This window comes from Dioscorea cayenensis, chromosome 17 (genome assembly GCF_009730915.1).
Source record: "Dioscorea cayenensis subsp. rotundata cultivar TDr96_F1 chromosome 17, TDr96_F1_v2_PseudoChromosome.rev07_lg8_w22 25.fasta, whole genome shotgun sequence".
NCBI classification, from domain to species: domain Eukaryota; kingdom Viridiplantae; phylum Streptophyta; class Magnoliopsida; order Dioscoreales; family Dioscoreaceae; genus Dioscorea; species Dioscorea cayenensis.
The window spans coordinates 19,344,810-19,368,783 of NC_052487.1; the positions used below are offsets into that span (position 1 = coordinate 19,344,810).

At 36.0% G+C, this 23,974-nt stretch overlaps 2 pseudogenes; both read left to right on the forward strand.

Annotated features, from left to right (window-relative positions):
• Positions 1–15,219: 15,219 nt before the first annotated feature.
• Positions 15,220–16,534, forward strand: LOC120280952 (annotated as a pseudogene).
• Positions 16,535–21,002: 4,468 nt separating this feature from the next.
• LOC120280953 lies at positions 21,003–22,497 on the forward strand (annotated as a pseudogene).
• Positions 22,498–23,974: the final 1,477 nt, after the last annotated feature.

Here is a 23,974-nt window from a genome sequence, read left to right on the forward strand (position 1 = left end):
TGGGAGATCATCAGAAGGACACCGTTTTGCTGACATTCATCGAGCTAGGGAGCTATATACCAGAGAGGACCCTTCTTGATTTTCTATTGCAAAGATGCGATGGTCGCACGATAAATTCGAGGATCGAGGAAAGCTGCTGAGTTTCGAGGGCCTCAAGATGTGGCCCTCGTTCTTGATCTGCGTTGCGATGGCGATGCGATCGTGTTTCGAAGAAGAAAAACCCGCTCGGCGTTCGAAGGGAGGTATTTATCAAAAACCTACGAGAGCCAGGAGACTCCGTCAAGAGCACTCTTGTGCAACTTGTTCGACGGAGGGAGAAGAAGATAATTTTTGTCAAACTCGATGGTGTACCTTATGGGTATACTCCTCCTCCCAAAATACATCATGCTCGGTTCGAGCTGGATCGTTGATTATGTCGATGATCTACCCGCCATGGGGGATACGCATAGGGCGCGAGCGACGCATAAGTGGCTTATGGAGAACATTCCATAGCGACCGCTCGAGTCTAAGATAGATGTCTTGGGAAGAAGACCAACACGAGGGTATATTAAGGGTTGTTCGATCGCGCTTAACGTCCGGTTTCTACGGTGACGGAGCGGGAAAGAAGGTCTGTTTTGGCAAGATCCCAAGGATGCTGTGACCGGAAGCAAGCGACGGTAGAAACCAGCTTGTCATCGCTCGAAGGAAAATAGATAATAAATCATGGATAATGTTTAACAGAAGTCTTTAATGTTTAAACATATTATTTAGCGTTTAACTTTATTATTTACAGTTTAAAATTTATTCATAAAAGGTTTAAATATTTTTCTTCTCCGTTTAAATATATTCTATAATGTAAATATATAAAAAAACTTCTGTTTAAATATAGTTTTTTTATAGTTTTCAAAATGAATGATTTCGCTTTAAATTGTTTGGTTTACATATGTTAGTTTCTGAGCTAGTTCAGTGAATCTTTGAAGAAGAAAATATTTATTGGGGCCAGCTGAGCGGATGTATGCTATTGCTCGGGAACCACTTGCTCGAGGCGGGAATGAGAGGCGGCCTCATCGTCGTGCGCTCAACACCGCTCTCCTACTTCCAGCCCACCACGTGCACGCATTCCTCGACGCCGGAGAAGCCATCCCCTACCCTGCCAGATTGCAACAAGCCCCCTACCACGACAATGACAGTATCCCCGATTATGGCAGTCCCCCCGACCATGGCAGCCCCTCCGACCGTGGCAGCCCCACCGAAGACATTAGGCGAAGATGTCACCGCAACTCTTATGCAGGCGTGCCAGATATTGTTAACCGAGTTTCCTCGGCTTGTCGCTCGTGTTGAGGCACTGGAGGGACGTTCACAATCGACTGCGCCGTTCCTCCAAAGAAATGAAGCACCCTGGACGAACGAGGCGTTGGAATTTGACGACGACGACATCATCGGGGTAGCCATTCCAAGACGACCACATTCGAAGAGACTTGCAAAAAAGAAGAGAACAATACTGCCTCTGTCTCCACCGCCGGCTGACGATGAAACAATAGCAACACCATCGGCGGTTGATGTTGTTACTGAGTCTGTCGCCGTTGATGACATGGTCATGACGGTGGAGAACATCGTAGATGATGTGGTCGTTGACGCGATTGAGGAAGATCAGCTTACTCTCTTGTTAGCGAAATCCCCGACCGGGTGGAACCCGAGCTCACGAGAGTGTGGCGTCAAAGATGGACACAATCCACGAAGAACAAGAACAAGAACAAGCTAAGGGTGTGACTCCCATTGATCTTTGCTTGCAGTGGCCACGGTTGAGAAGATCGTTGAATCATTGCTGGGTGGTCGGCGATCACTTGTCGAGCGAGTACACAATCCCACAACAAGAAGAAGCATGTATGGGTATGTCTGCAGTTGATGTTGTCGTCGTCCCCACATCGAAGCCAAACACAATCCCACAGCAACAACAACCATGTATGGAAGTGTCTGCGGTTGATGTTGTCGCCGTCGTCCCGCGATCGAGCGAACACAATCCACGGCAACAACAACCATGTAAGGAAGTGTCTGCGGTTGATCTTTGTCGCCGTTGTCCCCGCGTCGAGCGGACACAATCTCACAACAACAACAACCATGTAAGGATGTATCGCGGTTGATCTTTGTCGCCATCCCCGCATCGAAGGAAGATCTTTGCGGTCTTGGTGAACACCGTCGAGGCTCGATGATAGTGCCCCAGTAAAGACCCCGAGCCGAGCAGCGAGAGTGATGATCAAGGCCCGATCAACAATGGGGACGAGGCGGCTCGGAAAGTCTTTGTTCGAAAAAAAGAAAAAAATGGGTTGGTCGATCGGCGTCTTAACAAATCACGGCGAGGAGTTGATGAAGATCTTCCTCAACTGCCCTATGGACAGGTAACTTCAAATGTTTATATATTATCATTTAATTTATCTATTTAACGTTTAATTATTTATAATATCATTTGAAAATTGATAATATCATTTAAATATTTGCAATATGGTCTAATTATATCTGTTATCGTTTAACCTCAGTACTGTTGTGTGGAAGAATGATGCTGTCAGCAACACACGGGACAAATTAAACACGCTTTCGTTTGCATAATACAAAAGTCGCTGAGCAAAGTGCCATATCCTTACAAGAAGCGCGCCTCCATCATAAGACCGCTTGCGCTGTTTATGTCAAAGCAAGACGACGCACATGAAACCACTATGGTTATGATTGGAGATGCTGTGCGCAACTTGCATGAAGTTCAAATTGTCATCCTCCCGATAATCATGAATGACCACTTCCATGTCGTCGTCCTTGACAATGATAAACAAGAATACAGACATTGTTCTTCATGCGTGGGGTACGATAAAGACGCGTTGGACATGGTAAGTTCTTTAATTATGTCTGATTAATAGTGTTTGGTATTTAATCGGTATTCCAATCTCAACTTGCATATCTTGACAGCGGAATCTATTCGACAATTGTGTCGATATGGAGTTCGGCGAGTCGGCGACCACAAAGTACCCACTCGTTCACGACATGGAAACCCCACGCCAAAAACAAGGAAGCGTCGATTGCGCCGTCCATGTCATGAGGTTTATCGAGCAATTACTTTTCGATGAGAAGCTACGGCAACAAATTCTAGCTGGAGATGTCCCGGGCATGCTCTTTTCCCAACCAAGCCTGCTTGTATGGTATATGGACACCATGTTCCCGCAACATGTCCTTCTGAATGTCGATGGTCTTGTACAAGGGCGGTCCTTGAGCTTCGAATCACTCGATGCGCTTACCCATTTTTGGGCGCTTTCGGATGTGACGCCGAACCTATTCCACCACCGCAAGTGTGTGACGGGTTCATTGTCTTGATTTTGAAAGTATTTTTATTATACTCTTTTGATGCGTGAGGCGCCCTGATGACAACCATTGGCGGCGCATTCCACGATCGCCCGTTGTTTTTCGTTCTTTATGAATTTGAAGTTAAAAATTCCGTTTGATTGCAAAAATTTGATACGTCCACTGAAATGTTCAACACAGTCAAAAGCGTTGTCCGATATCCAAAAACGACGCTTGAGAATGATCGGCGAGGAAGGAAGGCATCCCACACGTCGAGGGTCATCACGGGGTTGAGCGGGGCGCTCGCGAGAATCCCGAATTCCCTGCCAGACACTTTAGTTAAATGAAAAGATCAATATTTTAAGCGAGAGAATATCTTTGTTTAAGTGATAAAAGTAAACATGTAAAGCGTTAAATTAAATAGTTAAACGAGTGAACAATGAACTTAAAGCGAATAGTACAAGATTTTTAACCGGGTGATGACATACTTAAACAATAATGAACCCATACAAGTTGGATCAAATAAAAGAGAAGGAACTTACAACGAGAAAAAAACTCGTTTTCATTAGGATTCGACAATGGCACATTGTATGCTCTCGACAAACAAAAATCAACTACAGCGCATTTGAAGATGGAGTGCACGTGACACATCCGCTGGAAATCAACATCGTTTTCTATTGGACAAACCGTTTTATATCCATCCGGTGTGATAACCTTCACCCTGACAAGGGAAACTTTGAGACCCCATCGCTCACATATCTCAGCTAACACCAACTCCCAAGAAGTCTGAGCAGTGAACATTAGCACTCTTCCCTCCCCGTTGTATCTAGCAATACCACAAAAACTCTCCATAGTATATCGGCCGAATACCAAATTGTACAAACCAAATGAAAAAAAGAACAAAAAGAAGAAGAAGAAGAAGAAGAAGAAGATGTAAAGAACAAAGCAATGCATCGAAAGGCAAACAAAAAAAGTGCTGCGATTGTATGCATAAAGGTTAGACTAAACGTGATGTGATTGGGCGTTATTTTTTCCTCTATCCCAAGTGCAAAAAAGGAAATATATGTCACTGTCGCGAGGAAGCTATATTGTCATCGCTCGAAGGAAAGTTCTCACCTTATCATGAGTCTTTGTTTAAACGTCAAGCTTTTTATGTTTAAACCGATACATATAGTGTTTAAACTAACGGTTAATTGTTTAAATAAATTCTATATCATTTAAATAACATGTAAACCGTTTAAATATAGTGATTTAATTGTTTTAAAATATATGTTATTGTTTAAATTGACTGCTTTCACTGACATCGCGTTGAAGAGTAAATCAATTATTGTTTAACATTTTGTTTTGTTTAAACATCCTGCGTACCTCCTGGGTCACTGTTTAAACATCTTTATGTATTTGCTTAAACACCGTTGTCACTGTTTAAAGAGTAAATCAATTATTGTTTAACATTTGTTTTGTTTGCAATGCCGTTTTTGTTTCTCAAATTGTTTTTACTATGTCTGTGTTTAAATTTCACAAGTTATCACAAGTTGACACTCAAATAAGTTTGTTTGTTTAAAATATTTGAACGTTTACAATGGAGAATCTGATTAAATATCAGAAGTTCACACTCAAATAAGCTTATTTCATTTAAAATAAAACATTTACAACATTTACAACATTTACAACGTCTTCTCGAACCTCAGACACTCGCGAGTCGACCCTCGTTCGTCTATTAAGATTTCGGTTTGACTCACCAAGTATCTGTACATTCGAATGCTCACGGCGGTTGCATAACATGCGCATCAACTTGAATCTGCACAACGTAGAACTCAACACGTTAAAAAAGGTTAAGCAAACACATTCATAAAAACGTCTATTAATCAATGTGTGTATGGTGCGACTTAGCGAAGATCACGAGAGTTAAACACGAAAGTAATATTTGTACAGTCTGACGAAAAAAATTCTTAAAGGGTAAGAACGATTCTCAAGTGATAAATATCAACTCCGCTTTAAAGGATGTTTCATGATCTTCCTCCTCTAGAGAATCCTCCGCAATCAAGCAATAAGTAAAAAAACTTTCTTTTTTTCTTGCCCAAGTCTAAATGCCCAGCTTAATTGCTTGCCCGTCGTCCACGTTTGGAGAATCCTCTGCATTTAAGCGATTATCGCGGGAATTTTCGACTTGGGTAAGAAAAGATAGTTTAACTTGTTGCGTGATTACTGCTGATTGATTCTCGAGATGAGGGAGGATCATGAGACATCCTTTAAGATAAAGATGATCTTCAAATTTTCATCTGACTCCAGTGAATATCATACACAAGAAGCAGATGAGGAGGAGGAGGGCAGCGACGGACGGCGAGGAGTGGTTGTCCATGGGAAGGGTTCTTCCTTGTCATTTATGGTGTGAAGTCCATGCAGCGGGTTGACGCTTCATATCCGAGAAAAAAAGGGGAAACACGAGTGGGACCGAGATTGGTCGATCACAATGAACGGGTGTTTGGATATTTATGTTACCGTGCACAAGAATTAATGCCGTCATTAATTCTTATGCACGGGATACCATAACCTTTTCACCTACCACCTGCCACCTGCCACCAGCCAACACTTCAGTTCAAACGAAAAAGATCAATACTTTACGCAGAGACTTTGAGAATTTACACGTTAATATAAATAGTTAAACAGGTAAAGATAAATTTAAACGAAGACGATAATTATTAAACAAATATGTAATATATTTAAACAGAGAATAGCAAAGAGTTAAACAGTATTTAAAATATACAACTAGATAACTATAAACGAGAAGAACTACCATAAACGAGAAGAACTTTACAACGAAATGAACTCGTTTTCAGTTAGGATTCGACAATGGCACATCGTCTGTCTCGACTACAAAATCGACTACAGCTCATTTGAAGATGGAGTGCACTTGACCAATCCGATGGAAATCAACTTCATTTTCTGTTGGAGAAACCGATTTATATATTTCGGGTATGATAAACTTCACCCAGACTGGTTTCCTAAAACAGATTTACATCTATCATTACCACAAAAACCCTCCATAATAAACACCCGCAGAATGGTCAAAATGATAGCAACGAAGAGATTCTCACCGTATTACGAAACCGGCAGAACTGAAGTCGAACAAACCAAATGAGGAGAAATGAGGAGAAGAACAAGATGTAATGCAACTTCTAGGCATTATCTATCAAAAACCAAACAGAAAGCCCTTGAAAAAAGTTGGACATGATGTGATTTGGCGCTTTTTTCCCACCATTTCCAAGGGCAAAAATGGGATTTCACAACATGGACCCATTTGAAATGAACGGTAAGGGGTAAAAGGGAAGTTAAACACTAACGGAAGGGTTGTTCGAGGTGTGTAAAAGTAGGAGTGGGTTTTTGGGAAGCTTTTAAAATTACGATGGGTGAACAGTAATTTTCCTAATAATAATAATAATCCCATTAATTTTATTAAAATCAAGTACATAATTAATAAACATTAGAAATTATTTTATAAAAAAAAGTATTATTTTATCTGAATTAAATAATTTTAAGAAAAATGAAGGGGGGGGGGAGTGAAAATATATCTATAAAAAAAATTATAATGCTTTCCTTTGTGTTTTAATATTACAACAAAATCATCCATCAAGTAACTAAAGAGGATTGGTTTAAGTGATGTATATAAACTCAAGTTATTTAAGCAAGTAATTTTAAATTGATGCTTGATAAAAAAGGGAAATGCAGTGTTGGGAGTGCTATGCATTGGTTACTAAAGCCTCAGCTGGAGGCTAATTGGGTAAAATTAGTTTGATCTTTAAGTAATGTGCCAAAACATGTATTTATTTTCTGGCTGAATATGCAGAATAGACTGCTTACAAGAGCTAAATTGCATGATTAGGGAATTTTTAGAACTGATGAATGTTTGCTTTGTAAATCTGCTAGAGAGGACATTGGACATTTGTTTTTTAAATGTGGGTTTTCTAGAAATATTTGGGTTAGAGTTTTATGGGCAAATTTATGTGGGTAGAAGGTCATTCCCTTGGACAAACTAGAGAAGTGAGCTGGTTTACTAAGAAGACTGGTAGAAAGACATTGTTAGCAAGGGTAAGGAAGACTGCTATGGCTGCAAGTATCTATACAATAGGAATTATCTGGTTTTTCAGCAACATACCATTCCTACAGAAGATGTATTTGGGCAAATTAGAAAAATAATGATGCATCTTGGCCAGGTGGTTAAGGAGAAGGTTGTTGGTGATATTTTGTCAAAAAATGTGGTTCGATGGTTGATTTAGGTGGAATTGGAAAACTATGGATGCTAAAAGCTTGAATGGGGTGATTTATCTGTCATGAGTTTGGGGAGGTAGTTTTAATGGTTGTTATATTGATTGGGCAAAAGCAATGTGTTTGATTGGTTGTTGGGGTGCGGTGGGTTGTTTGTCATTTTATTGATTGATTGTGGAGTGCTTTACTCATGGGTTGGCTCCGGGTAACAAAGTGGATGTTGAAATTGCGGATTCTCATTGGTTGGTTATTGGTTACAGAAACGAGATGTGTCGGAATGGCCAATGGGGATGCAGTGGAGATTGAGGTATGATATGATTGGGTTGTCATTTCCTCATGATTTCCAATGTGTGGGAGTTATTTCATCCGTTTCTTTTAACTTGCCACTGGAAATTTTATGTAACATTAAATAATTTTTTCCAAATTTACCATTTAATTTAATGTACTTGTACAATTTTCAATAAATCACAATCAATTAAGCATTAAATCATATAGTGAAGTTTAAATAGGTGTAGTTTTGGACAATAATGAATTTTTTTATAAAATTTAAATTGTCAAGTAACTTCAACCAATTTTCTTAATGGGTGTAAAGTAGGTAAATTTGACAAGTGAAAAGTAACAGAAGGAGTATTTTGTATATAGCTTTTTTCTTTGTTTTTTTATAAAGTTTGAGCTTTAATAAATATATTTTAGTTTGACATAAAAAAAAAAGTAATTTTAAATTGAATCATTATGTATATAATAAACATGATATAGGACATGTTTATTTTTTTTATAGGGTTTTCAAAACCTCCTCACCTCAACTATTTTAGAGCCAGTAACTCATACAAAACCAGTGGGTAAAAAATGAATAATGATAAATGACGTGATATCTGTTCTCTTCTCCGCGTTCCTGTGTTCCTGCGCTCTTTTCTTCTGTTTCCCACCTCCACTTCCTCCGCCCTTGCCATGGCAAGCGGGGGACTAGCTCCACCGGGTCCTCCCTCTTGGGCGGAGATCGCGGCAGCAGTTAAGAATCGTCCACCAAACTCTCCGCCGCTCATCGATGGCTCCATTTTGCGCAGACTGAAGGCGTCTACATCTGACTTCATCCTCTTTGATAGGGATGCCATGGCTAAAGCTTATCTTCAATTTCAACACTCGCTGATTGGCAAGTTCTTCGGAAAACCCCCGTCATTCGACCAAATCAAACCTTTGCTCTAGTCTAGATATAATGAGCTTGGAGAAATTTCTATCTCTGATTTGCCAAATGGTTATTTACTCTTTCGTTGTGAATCATTTGAAATTTCTCAAAAGCTCATGTATGATGGTCCCTGGACAGTCAATGGAGCTACCCTCCAACTTGTCCCCTGGAAGCCTTTTTTTGAGCCGGCCTTTGCCAAGCTCTCTACTATTGTGGTTTGGGTGTAGCTGCACAATCTCCCTGTAGAGTTCTGGGACGGGGAGTCCCTGGAAACCATCTCTTCTTCCTTGGGGCGTTTGTTGAAGATAGATGATTATATGTCTTCTCTATCTAGGTCTAAATTTGCTCGTATTTGTGTTGAGATTGATATAAGCAAGCCTTTGAAGCAAGGGTTCTGGGTTGGTGATGATGATCATCGTGTCTTCATTGTTATCCTGTATGAGAAGCTTCCTATCTTCTGTTATCTCTGTGGCATGGCCGGCCATGGTTCGAATAATTGCAGCCGCCGAAGTTCAGTGGTTCATAGCTACTCTTCGTCACCCCCGTCTCAGGTCCCTCTTGATCAGAATTGGTTGGAGGCAAGAGTAGCTATGGAGACCCTGGACGATGGCATGGAGGCAATGCTCGATCATCCGACCCCTGTCCCTAATGTCCCTTGTGCAGGAGATGATGTCTCTAACTTCGGCCCTTGGATGCTCGTTACTCGACAGAGAGGGCGAGGTGGAGGCCGCGGTAGTATTGGTGGTGGTGCTGGGAGACCGGCATCACGTGCAACGCATGCGTCCTCTACAACACCGTCTAATGTTTCTCCCAACGTTCAAACTCAATCGGATCCTCTCCGGTTGCCACGTGGCAGTACTCTCTTTCGTGGCAAGGGTGGTCACATTGGTAATCGGTCTCGAGCCTCTGACATTCTCACTGTGCAGACGGCGGGGCCTGCTCCTGATTTGACCTTTCCCACTGCTCCTGACATTGGGACTCTCCACGCCCTTTCGTTGTCTGTTTCTAAGCATGGTGATCTTCCCCCTCGAGACCTGGCCTGAGTTCCCACACTTCTTTGAGTCCCAAGGAGAAGACTCTTCCACCTTCACAAACCTCAATCTCCTTTCCTACTCTTAGAGTTTCTAAAAAGTTGGGAGATGGACCAGGGTCTATTCTTGATAACTGCTCTCATGATGTAGTTGTTGCGCAGGTTAAATGGAGCTTCTGTACACTTCTTCTTCGATCGGTAATTCGGATCAGTCTATGAGTGACTCCGGGGATGACGACTCGAAGGGGGACAATGGAGACAGTGTAATGTCTGAGTTTGATGATCCCGATGATATGATGACGTTGGACCAGTTTCAGTCTGGTGTTCGTAAGGAGGTCCTAGCCAGACGTGTTCCACCATCTATTTCTCCTTCCAACAAGAAGGGGAGATTGGACAGTGGAGAGGATGTCGTCTAGGGTTTTAGCTTTCTTTCTGTTGGAGTTCTTACTCTTTCTTAGGCTCTGTTTTCTTCAGCGTGTTTGTTCCCTTTACCTTATTATTTTCATGATTGATAATACTTATAAAATACTCTGCTGTAACTATAGGGGGATCTCCGGGCGGAATACCTCGTCTCGTATCAAGCATATGATGAAAAGCCTCAATTCGCTCGTCATCTATCTCATTGAAACTCGGGCCGATAATGGTAGACTCGATCTCTTCTGCTCCAAGTTGAGCCACAGTTGGGCTTGGGCCGCCATTGCTACTGATGGCTACTCAAGTGGTATAATTGTTATCTGGCAAAGGCATTTGGGGAAGGTTACCCCTCTTGCCAAGTCCAGGTACGTTTTACATCTGGTGGTTACTAATGATAATAATGAGTCTTGGATCCTTTCTACAGTTTATAACTCTTCCCATATTCAAGTTCAGTCCTCTGTGTGGTTTGAGCTTTCTTGTATTGCCGCCCTAAACTTACCTTGGATTCTCATTGGTGATTTTAATGCCATTGCTTCTTTGAATGAATTTCAGGGTAGCTCTACCAATTATTATCGACGTAAGGCCCGGTTGTTTTCTGATTTTATTACTCTTAATAACCTTATGGATGTTAATTTCACAGGTTATAGTTTTACCTGGTGTAACAATCAACAGGGTGTTGCTAGAAAATGGGCTCGCTTGGACAGGTGTTTGCTCAATTTGTGTTGCACCTTTTATCTTGGTAATTATTTTATCAAGCATCTTCCTCGCCTTTTTTCTGATCATGCCCCTCTTTTCCTCACCCTTTCCCCTCGTGCTTCTGTTAATAAAAAAGTGTTTCATTTTGATAATTACTGGCTCGACTACATTGGTTGTCACTCTGCTGTTAGAGAGGCTTGGAACTTTTGGTCTCATACTAGCCCCATGCATGCTTTTGTTCATTTACTTTCCCATACTGAGGCTAACCTTATTTCTTGGAAGCGTTCTGGCTTGAATTCCATTGAGTCTAGTATTATTAAAGCTGAGCAAGATATTTTGGAGGTCGGGGCTCTGGATTCTCTGAATGGTAATGCTTTTGACTCGAATAATCTCCTTTCTCCTCTTTATAATAAGCTTGCCGCTCTCTATCGCCAAAATTCTTCTAAATGGGCTCAGCGAGCCAGACATATGTGGGTCCTTTGTGGTGATCAAAATACTAGTTTTTTTCATAATCTTATTCGTTCTTGTAATCATCAAATTTCTATTCCTTTTATTACTGATACTAATGGAATTTGTTTTACTGCTCAGAAGGATATTGAAATTGTTTTTTGTAACTTTTATGCTAATCTCTGGTCTGAGCCTTCAGACAGCTCGGTCCTTGATATCTTCCAGGCTTTTTCTAATGACCTTCCTGTCATTTCTTCTGTCGATGGGGAGTCCTTGATCAGGGAGGTTACTAAGCAGGAAGTCTTCTCTACTCTTAAGTCTCTCCCTTCTGGTAAGAGCCCCGGTCCCGATGGCTTTAATTTAGAATTTTATTGTTTTTTTCCAGAAATGATATGTGTGATTCTCTTTTTGATGTTGTCTCTTATTTTTTCAATAATTCTGTTCTCCCTAATTCTTGGGGCCGGACCTTTATTACATTTATTCCCAAAAAACCCAATCCTAAGCTTGTCTCTGATTATCGGCCTATCTCCTTGTGTAATGTGTTATAAAATTATTTCTAAAATTCTTGCTAATCATCTTAAAGTTGTGCTTCCTAAGATTATTGGTCGCGAGCAATGTGGCTTTGTTTCTGATTGTAGCCCCTCGGATAACATTATTGCCTTACAGGAGGTAGTTCATTCTATGGATCAAGATTTTAATAGCCCCCCTATGATGTTAGCAAAGTCGGACATTGAAAAAGCCTATGATTCGCTGAGTTGGAATGCAATTCTTGCCACTCTTAGTCGGATGAATTTCCCTAGTAGATGGATTTCTTGGATTCAAACCTGTATTTGTTCTACTTCTTTTTCTCTCCTTATTAACAAGCAGCCATCTTCTTGGTTTAAATCTTCTAGAGGGCTTCGGCAAGGAGACCCCTTATCTTCCTATCTTTTTATTCTCGTGGCACAGAATCTTACTGCTCTTTTGAATTTTGCCATGAGACAGAATTTGATTTTGGGCTTCAACTCTGCTCTTAGCAATAATTTTTATCATTTAATGTATGCTGATGATGTGATTCTTATTACTCAAGTGAATAGGAAATCTGCTCATTATATCAATTTATGTCTTTCCATTTATGACAGGCTTACTGGTCAGAGAGCTAACAATGCTAAGTCTGCTATTTATTTTTCCTCTAGATTTATTGTAGACCGCAGTCCAACATTTGTAGAATTCTTGGTTTCAACATGGTTCTTTTCCTCTGAATTATCTTGGCATTTCTATATCTCCTAAAAGACTTGCTCTTTCTCATTTCTCTAAGTTGCTCGATAAAACTGAGAAAATCCTTTCTTTTTGGCGCCATTCCAACATTTCCATGGCTGGTAAAACTATTCTTATCAACTTTGTTTTGATGTCCACACCTGTGTATTACCTGTCTGTTTATCCTGTTCCTGATTCGATTTTAGATGGGATCTCTAAGGCTACTAGGTCATTATTCTGGTCTAAGGGTGGTAATAGAAAAGGCATGAATTCAGTTAACTGGACAGATATTACGCTTAGCTGTCCTGAGGGGGGGGGGTCTCTCGATTAGTAATATGCATACCTCTAAAATTTTGTTGATGTCCAAGAATACTCTCAGATATTTAAATCATCATGATGCCATCTGGGTAGATATCCTTCTTCATAAATATGGTACTCTTAACTTTTGGACTGATTCCATTTCGGCCAATTGCTCTTGGTTTTTTAGAGGTCTGTGCCATAATGCTAATATCATTAAACCTCAGCTTTGGCTTCATCATTGTAATTCTGATTTTATAGATTTTTGGTATCATCCTTGGTACTTCGAGGTTCCCTTGGGTTTTAAACCAACTTATCTGAATATGGACATCAATCTTGATTCTATGAGTTTGTCTAGCTTTATTCAGGGCAGTTGCTATAATCTTTCCCTATTACATGATGTGTTTGGTGAGTTGCTTAATTTTGATTATCTCTCCACTGATAAGCTTTGTGGTTTCAGTGATAATCGTTGGGTTTGGTTTCCCAAATCCAGGAATCATAAGCTATCTTCTATGGTCTATGCTCATTTTAATAGATCTGCAGGTTGTGCTGATCAGTGGAATGGCTGGGGGAATATCTGGCGTCTTAGTATTGCACCTAGACCTAAACATTTTTTATGGTTTCTCCTTCACAATGGCATTAAAACTTATGATTATCTATACAGATTGAATCTTGGTCCTCAAACCCTTTGCAGATTTTGTAATCTTGATTATGAAACTATTGAGCATCTCTTTCATACTTGTCCTAAGGCCCTATCTCTTTGGAGTTCTGTTAGCCTTCTTATTGGTAAGCGCGTTATTTTTCGGGATGGTTTCTCTACGAGCAACTGGCTTTGTCCTTTCAATCCTGATTTTGATAAACATGATCAATCGGTCATTGCCACTGCCTCTTGATTCTTATGGAAGGCCAGATGCAATCTTATCTTTAGAAATGAAGCTCCTGATCTTCAGCACATCCCTATCAGAGCCATCCACCATGTCATGGAGTATTTTCATCTTTTTTTCTTCTCAACTTGGTAAAAAACTTATTTTGAACAACTTTGTTTTCTCTGACGCTCATTTTCTCTTTGTTCGCTCTGTGGGTTCTGGTGAGGCTGGTGTGTTTGGTTCAGGCTTTTATGTTATAGACTTCAACTCTCAGATGGTTTGTGCTGGCTGTTGCACGACTTTGGCAGATTCGGTCCTTGAAGCTGAAGCCTTAACTATGATTATTGCTCTGGGTAGTATTTTCGCGTCGGATATTCCTATTAAGACGATATTCTTGGCCAGTGCTGATCTGCATTGTGCAATCAAGGATGGTAGCTCCCATCATGAGTGGAGAAACAAACCTTTATTTTCCAGCATATCCGATTATGCTCTTGGTCTTGGCCAGCCGACCATTCATCTCATTCCACCTGATTTGGTTAGTTGATGCTTCTTGTCTTGCCCTCCATGGGCTAAACTCTCATGACTTGACCCTATTCTTTCAAGGCAGGGACCTCCCCTATTGGCTTATGAAGCAATTTTCTAGGTCTGGTGTTGGTTTGTAATGTTTTGTTTTTGTTTTTGTTTTTGTGCATTTGTTTTGTTGTTTTGTTTTTGCATTAGGTTTCAGGTTTGGTTCTGTTTTTTATTTTATTTGAGCCTTTGGCTCTGGTCTGTATCTTGAACTAATTCTATTGTTTCTTTGTTTTTAATAATATAGCTCACATAGCTCTTTCCCTCAAAAAAAATAATAATAATAATAATAATAATAATAATCTTAAAAAAACATCAACTAAAATGTTTTAAAAAGTTATTTTATTATCTTCATTCTTTTATTCAATATTAAAATTTGAGAGAAAAATGTAATAAAAGAACGTCAATTTTTTTAAATTTTTCTTATGATTTCTACTTTCTTATAAATTCAAGGAAGCTTATTTTTAATTTTTCAAATTTTAATATTAAAATCAACCATCATTTATCAAACCATACCTCCTTCAACCCATCCCCAAATTTTGGGATCATATATTTTTTCCAAAAGAAAAAGTAACAATAATAATAATAATAATTTATGTGTCAAGAAAGGCAGGCCTAGAAGAAAACGTAGTAGTTGGGGAATCTCCACTGGAATATTCCCCACCGACTCAACAACGAGACGTGGAAACCCGCACTTTCCCGCCACAACAACCAGAATATTCCTCTCTGATTCCCATTTTCACTTGACCTTCAAAACCAATCCAAGTTCTAATCAAACCAAACCAAACCAAACCAAACCAAAACCAAAATTTTTCTTCTATACTTTTTCTCTCTCTCTTAAAAAAATAATATTCTTTGGCATCTTCTCAAACCTCCACCCTATAAATTTCCCTTCTCTCCTTCTCTTTAACACCAAACAAAATATAACCAAAACCACCACCTTATCTTTCTCTTTCTTCTTCTCAAAACAATTCAACCTCTTTCAATGGCTACCACAACTGTTCTTGTTTTTGATTTTGATAAAACCATCATTGATTGTGACAGTGATAATTGGGTCATTGATCATCTTGGTGCTACCAAACTCTTTGATCATCTTCTTCTTTCTCTCCCTTGGAACTCTGCCATGGTTAGTTTCTTTCTATCTATATATATACATTTACATATATATATATATATATATATATTTTTGTCCTGTTGTCATTTATTAATTTTTATATTATTAATTTTTCAGGATAGAGTAATGGAGGAACTTCATAGACAAGGATATACTATTGAAGATATAGCAGAGGTTCTTAGAACAGCTCCTTTGCATCCTAGCACTATCTCTACAATCAAGTCTGTTTATGCTCTAGGGTATGTATGTTTTTACATTTTTATTGTAATAGTATTATTACTGTTGAAATAATAAAGATTGAATGGTTGTTTATGGTTATGTTTAGGTGTGAGTTGAGGATTGTGAGTGATGCTAACAAGTTCTTCATTGAAACAATATTGGAACACAATGGACTCTTGAATTACTTCTCTGAGATTAACACAAACCCAGGGTTTGTTGATGATGAAGGGAAGTTTAAGAATACTCCCTTACCATGAATTTACCTCCAATTCATTCTCTCATTGCTGCCCTCTCCACCCTCTCTGTCCTCCCAACATGTGCAAGGTTTGTATATATATATATATATATGTATGTATTATGTATGTACTCATTGTTCATGCAGTTTCTTTGTATCAATTAATGTGTTGCATGTTTTGAAGAATTATTTAATTTCATGCAGGGATTAATAATAGAAAGGATTAAAGCAGAAATAATGGAGAAAGGGAAGAAGAGGGATAATTTATTTGGGTGATGGAAAAGGAGACTTTTGCCCAAGTTTGAAACTAAGTGAAACTGATTTTGTGATGCCAAGGTTGAATTTTCCAGTTTGGGAACTCATTTGTGAGAACAAGGATTTGGTGAAAGCTGAGGTTCATGAATGGAGTGATTTTGAAGAGCAAGAAAGAGTGATTTTGGAACTAATTAACAAGGTTTCAACAATGGCTGATGTTCATCAATTGATTGATTGCAAGTTGCAAACTGTTCCAATTTCATCTCATGCCACAACGCTTCCTAAAGTCCTTCCAGTTCGTTATTGATTTAGATTTTAGAGCCTTTAACTTGTGTTTTATTATGGCTCTGTGTATCTTTTTATCTGTTCTTCTTCAAAAAAAGGAGGAGGATTCTGCTTTGGCTTATATTTGGTAAATTTGAAAATGCAGAAAAATATGAAAATAAATAAATATAAATATATAGAGAAAAGTATATAAAAAGAATAATAGAATTTTATTCAACAAAAAAAAAATAATAGAATGTTATTATTTTCTAAATTATTAATTACATTAAGTTATATGTATATATATATATATATATATACATATATATAATTTTGATTATTAGATTAAAAAATGCAACAAAATAAATTTTTTTTAATAAGAATGTTTAAATCATTAATTTATTCAACAAGCAAGGTAAAAAAAATATATAAAAAAATGAAATCATAATCTATAATTAAAGAACGGAATAAAATTAGATCTTGAAATTAATTTGTGTGAGAAATCTATCACGTCATTTTGCCAAAATAGTTTATGTAAGATCCTAAAAATTTTATTTTATTTTTATAAAGAATAAATAAATCATTAATTTATTCAACAAGAAAGACAAACAAAATATGAAAGAATGAAATTTAATCTATAATTAAAGAACGAAATCTATCACGTTATTTTGTCAAAATATTTTATGTAAGATTCCAAGAATTTTATTTTTATTTTTATTTTATTTTATTTTTGTTTGACGATGGAGATCAAATCTTTAAATTTTAAATTCTCTTATTGAAAAAAATAGATATGTGTTGAGGAGCACGAATGATGCAAGTAATTAATGTTTTTATTAATTATATATTAATGTATTTATAAAGAATTGCAATTACAGAGAATTTTTTATATCCTAATGAGTTGGTAAATAAACCATCACACAACCACAATACACACATAAGTTTAACACTATATTCTAATAAAACTTAAATTAATTGATTTTATTTGAATTCAATTTAGAGGATGTAATGCATTGTTCTCCATTGCTTCTTTATTTCCATGCTACAATCTCCCAATAATAATAATCACATCAGTTTGGTATAATAAAAACAAGAACAGTAGTTTTAATGGATAAGGACTCTTCCTAGCTACAGAGAAGAACAGGAATCTTTTGTGTGCTGAATTGATTCTCTAAGATTAGCATCCCACAAAATATATTCCATTATTCCTTTTGAAGTTAATTTTTTGTAATAAGATTTACATTAATTAGTGGATAATGGCATTAGACCAAACTCTTAAATAGAAATCATAGAATAATTTTTGTTAGGACTAACTTGAGAGAGGGACCACAAGAGCCAAAGCCATCATCAAGTTTGGATAATTAGTCGTAATATTTTATAGTCTTTCGGAGGAGAAAAAATTGGGGAGAAAACGAATATCATATAAAGAGTTTTGGAGGAGAAAAAATCAGGGAGAATTCAAATATAGCATAAAAAGTTTTGGAAGAGAAAAAATTGGGGAAAATTCGAATATCACATAAAAAAAATCAGAGAGAATTCGAATATAGCATAAAGAGTTTTGGAAGAGAAAAAATTGGGGAGAATTCGAATATCACATAAAGAGTTTTGGAGGAGAAAAAATCGTGAGAATTCGAATATCGCATAAAGAGTTTTGGAAGAGAAAAAATTCAGGAGAATTCGAATATCACATAAAAGAGTTTTTAGGAGAAAAAACTGTAGAAATCGAATATCGTCATAAAAGAGTTTTGGAAGAGAAAAAATTTGGGAGAATTTAAATACGCATAAAGAGATTTACTTTGCATACCATTTTATAGTCATTTAAAGTTTGAACTTATTATATGAATCCACTAAATCATGATAAACATGTGTGAAGTATTAATTCCATGTTGCGTAAGTGTTTGTTGTCTTTCTAGGGGAAAAAAAAACACAAGATACGCTTCTTTTATTTGTATTTGCCAACTTATTAAATAATTTAACACTTTTGTCTTTTGCTCCACATAAAAATAAGGAATTATGAGAGAACATTGTCTTGAATGATTGTACTATTTGATTCCTTTGCGCACATGTTGAATTTTTGAAAAACAGGTAACTTGGAGTGTGATTTAAGTGAAACTTTAAAGGCAATAAAATGTCTTAATTTTTAGAAAAAAGAGAAATGAAATTATAAATGTAAATTAGATTGATTATTTATCATATCAGATGGAATTCATATTAAACTGAAAGCTTTAAAGTGCATGAATAATATATATTTTTTTAATAAAATAAACAAATTATATTAGAAATATGCATATACATATACGTGGAGCTACTCCTTCGATACTTAGACACACAATTGATATAATAATTTTATAATTTTAAAATCACATATTCTAAGAAAATAAAAATAAAAACTCTTGGGATCATGTACCAATGCACATCATGACAGATCATTTTTTTTAAGAAAAATTCTTGAATATTTTCTCCTATGTGATCATTATTATTATTTATCTGCTCAAAAATGAAATTTCTATAATAAATAAAAAAAATTGAAGTTCAGAAAATTCAAAATGTGTATTTTGAAAAATAATAAAAACAAATAATTTTATTTTGGTGCTTATTTCCAAAAATAAAACGGAAAAAACCATCTAAACCTCTCAAACAGTGCAGAGCAGGAATGAGATTAAAATTTAAGAAAAGCAAACATGTAATGCCTCATGACGTGGTTCGCAAATAAAAAGAAAAGAAAAGAAAAACCAAACTGATTAATTAATCAACAAGAAAAGTCTACTTTTTCTTGTTCCCTTGACCTAGATATTCTTTCTGGAAGATAAAATTAGTGCTTTAAACGGTGATTAAATTATGTTCAAATGGTGACTAATTTATGTTTAGAAACTTTATTTTATTTGTATCAAATATTTGACTGTCTAGACATTTCCGAAGATTCTGCCCTATTTCTATACTGGACAAATTGTAATTTTTTTTTTAAATAACAGATCACCCCCTCTAAAAGTTGGAATTATTTTATATATTCTACTCAAAAGTTATATATATATATATATATATATATATTTAATTTACATTATAATCATGAGTTTATTTAAGTTATATTTTGATAATGTATTTTTCGATAACTAACGGCAAGAGATGTATATTGATAAAAAAAAGGGGGGTTAATTTATGATTATATTCTCCTCAAATGAGTCAAACAGAGTTTATTTTTTTAATATTAAAATAATTTATATATTAATTTAACCTTATAAAAAAAATCCTTTCTTGATAATTGTTTTTATATAGAAGTTTATAAATCACGAATTAAAAAGAACAAGTACAGATAAAAAGAGAACAACAAACAACAAAAAACTAGAGAAAAAAAAAATCCAAAACCAAAGAAAAGAAATCTTTTCTTGAGTTTTAGAATAACATGTTATCAGCGTATTTGTATAATTTCAAGGTTTATATATATAGTATAGTTTATAAATAATAAACATATTTTTAAAATATATTATATGCTCCGCAAGTAGAATAATCCCAAAAAAGTAAAGCAATTTGTGCAATGAAGACAAGAGAACCATAAACCATGAATCATATTCTTATCTTATGATTCTGAACTATTTTTATTTTTGTATTATTTATCTTTTATTTTTTTTAACAATTAGTTTAGCCCATATATTGATTTAAATAACAAGAAATCACTTCTTAATTCTACTTTTACTCAAAAAAGAAATAAAAATTTGAATATATTAACCATCAAATCTACCTAATTTTAAACGAAAATTAATATCCACATGATCAAACCTGAATTAATTAAATCCATATCTTTTTTTTGTGGTTATATTTTTATCTAAAAAATATGCAACATTAAAAAAAAAATCAAAAAAGGCAGGCCAAGAAAAGAAGTAATTGGTAATCATTTAGGAATATTCCTTTTTACCTAACAACTTAAACCCTTCTTTCCCGCCACCTAGGGGTGTGATAATCTGTCGGATACCTGGCCGGGTTTTTGTCCGACTCGGGAATAAAAAGGGTTTGGACATAAGGTTTACCGTAATCGGGCAGGGTCCAGGACGTGGGACGGTTGTCCGGATTTAAATCGAGACCAGGTCAGGACATAGAAATTCGGACAAACGTGGCTTTGTACCCAAAACTTTAAAAATCACAACCTTGAGTAGCATTTGTTTTAAAGCTAATTCTTACAAAAACTTTAAAGCATATATTGTTTTTATTAAGGCTTAGATTTTTTCTATAATTTGAGTTGAGTTTTGGATTATTAATGTTTTTTGCATTTAATGTGAATTAAATTATTTTTGTATAATTTAATATTTGACTGACTTAAAAAATAAACTTATAAATTCGGACAAATTTGGACGTCCGAGACAACCCCGGGTTTTAAAAATAAAGCCCGGGTTTTGGACATCTTAAGTTTGTCCGGATTTAAAAACAGGCAGAGTCCGACCTGAGGATTTTCTATTTATATTAGTAGTTGTCCGGACCCGGTTTTGTCCGGACCCGAATTTTTGCCACCCCTACCGCCACCAAGATAAGAATATTCCTTAATGATCCCCTTCTCATGTTTTCCTTCTCCTACTCAAAATCAAAAATTCTTCCTAACTCCACCCACACCCTATAAATTTCTCTTCTTCCCTTTGCTTTCTCATACATCAAACAACTAATCTTTCAATGGCTACCACAACTGTTCTTGTTTTTGATTTTGATAAAACCATCATTGATTGTGAAAGTGATAATTGGGTCATTGATCATCTTGGTGCTACCAAATTCTTTGATCATCTTCTTCTTTCTCTTCCTTGGAACACTTCCATGGTTAGTAGTTTCTTTATCTTTATAAATATATGTATATATATATATATATATATTTGTATTGTTTTCATATTATTAAAGTTTTTATATGATGGTTTTAGAATAGAGTAATGGAGGAGCTTCATAGTCAAGGATGGAGTGTTGAAGATATAGCTGAGGTTCTTAAAACAGTTCCTTTGAATCCTAACACTAGCTCAGCTATCAAGTCTGCTTTTGCTCTTGGGTATGTATGTTTTTGTATTTTTTATTGTAATATTATTATTACTGTTGAATTGATAAAGATTGAATGGTTGTTTATGGTTTTGTTTAGGTGTGAGTTGAGGATTGTGAGTGATGCTAATAAGTTTTCCATTGAGACAATATTGGAACACAATGGACTTTTGAATTGTTTCTCTGAGATTAACACAAACCCAGGGTTTGTTGATGAGGAAGGGAAGTTATGTATTTTCCCTTACCATGAATTCAGCTTCAATTCATCCTCACATGGCTGCCCACTCTGCCCTCCCAACATGTGCAAGGTTTGTATATATATATATATAGATACTCATTGTTCATGCACTTTCTTTGTATCAATTAATGTGTTGCATTTGCCTGCTTGACTGCTTTTTCTTTACTACCGTTGTTTCTATGTTGCTTGCTTCTTTCGCTTTTACCTCACCTCTGGTGAGGATCTGTGTCGCTTCTCTCTTATACTACTTGTTTGTCTGTTTCTTTCAATAAAGTTGTGGTTTATCCATTTTTATAAAAAATAAAAAATAAAATTAATGTGTTGCATGTTTTGAAGAATTATTGATTTCATGCAGGGATTAATCATAGAGAGGATTAAAGCAGAAATAATGGAAAAAGGGAAGAGGATAATTTATTTGGGTGATGGAAAAGGAGACTTTTGCCCAAGTTTGAAACTCAGTGAAACTGATTTTGTGATGCCAAGGTTGGATTTTCCAGTTTGGGAACTCATTTGTGAGAACAAGGATTTGGTGAAAGCTGAGGTTCATGAATGGATTGATTTTGAAGAGCAAGGAAGAGTGATTTTGAAACTCATTAACAAGGTTTCAACAATGGCTGATGTTCATCAATTGATTGATTGCAAGTTGTAAACTGTTCCAATTTCATCCCATGCCACACCACTTCCTAAAGTCCTTCAGATTCACTTTTGATTAAGTTTTAGAGTCTTAACATGTTTGTTGACTCAGTGTCTGTTTTTTTTTTCATTGTATGTTCTTCTTCACAAGAGAAGGGAACATGTATCAGCTTTTTTACACTAACATTATATGTCACATAAATTTGCTATATAGACCAGGAAGAATTTATTGATACATCATCTTGATGTGGATAAAGACTACTCAATATTTTATTACTGATATGTGCTCAGAATTCAGTAAAAAGAACACTGGTCTTGAACTTGTGGTTCATATTTGGAGTTTAAAAAATACAACTATGGTTTAAAAAAGAGCACTGTTCTTGTAGAACATCATTTCCGTACAATTATATCAGCAGCTCAAGTTTATTACTTTGTTTCCTCTGTTTCCAAGTACAATCAAACAAAGTCTTGATTTTATAGGTACCAACACTCCTCACCCAAGTGATCCGCCTATCAGTGTAAATCTAAAGATGTTATTCTTCTTTTGTATACTTGCTTCTTAAATGTAATTTATCCATTTAAAAAAAAAAATGTTAGAAATAATTAGAGTACGACATAATGCATCTAAACATCTACGTATGTTAATTAATAGTAGAAACAATATCACTTGTCTACAAATATAGTGAATTAAATAGTACAACAAAGATACTTCGATCTGAAAAAACCAAATGCTGTATTTGAAAACCAATGTCTCTTCCATTCTATTTTTTCTCTCCGTCAATGGAGATGGGTATTCATGAGAACATTAGATCAGGGATCCCGAGTGCTAGTCTATACTATATATAATCCTTTCCATCAAAAATTAACTCCACTTTTAACATACCTATTAGAATTAATATAGAATTCAAATAATAATATTATAGATCACTATATTTATATAAATTTGTAAAACAAAACTGAATTAGATTTAAACTATATAAAAAAAAAACTAATTGAAAGATTAGTTTTTTATTATTTATTCATGGTTATACGAGAGAATATATATATACACGCACATTTGTCATAGTATAAGTGACTATTGGACTTATAATCAGCTTGATTTTAAAGCAGGGAATTTTGGTTCACAATGGCACTGGAACATGCTCAGAATAAATCTCAAGAATAATACTATGAAGGATAATGAGAAGAAGAAGCAAGCTACTTGTGCCAAATAACCTGAGAGATAATCCACAAGATATGCTTCTTTTGAGTGAGTGGTAGGAAACTCTAGATTTGATAATGCTATCAAACAAACAGGCCAACCAAACAATGCAGAGAATCTAGCAACAGTATCTGCAAGTGCTGTGCAACCACTTCAAAAGTTTCACATTTTATTTGTTCATTTATTTCTGCAATCCTCTAACAACAGCAATGTCACAGAAATTGGAGAATTTTGTTGCCTATCAATGCTGGGAAATTGACCCATGAAATATGTAAACTACCATGCAAGCATTTTTGTAAGTTCAAAGTGCATCTGACTTGTTTACTTTCCATTTCCATTCAGCTGTGTTTTCAAATCAAATTCACTTTACAACCAATTTGCAAACGCATGAACTGATCAAAACAAGTGCTTTGATGTAAAGCTTTGGCAATGGTAACAGGTGCAATGTTTATTCCTTGGTAAAGTAAAGCTACAAAGTTCAGCCTCCAAAGACATCACTAGAAGTTTGC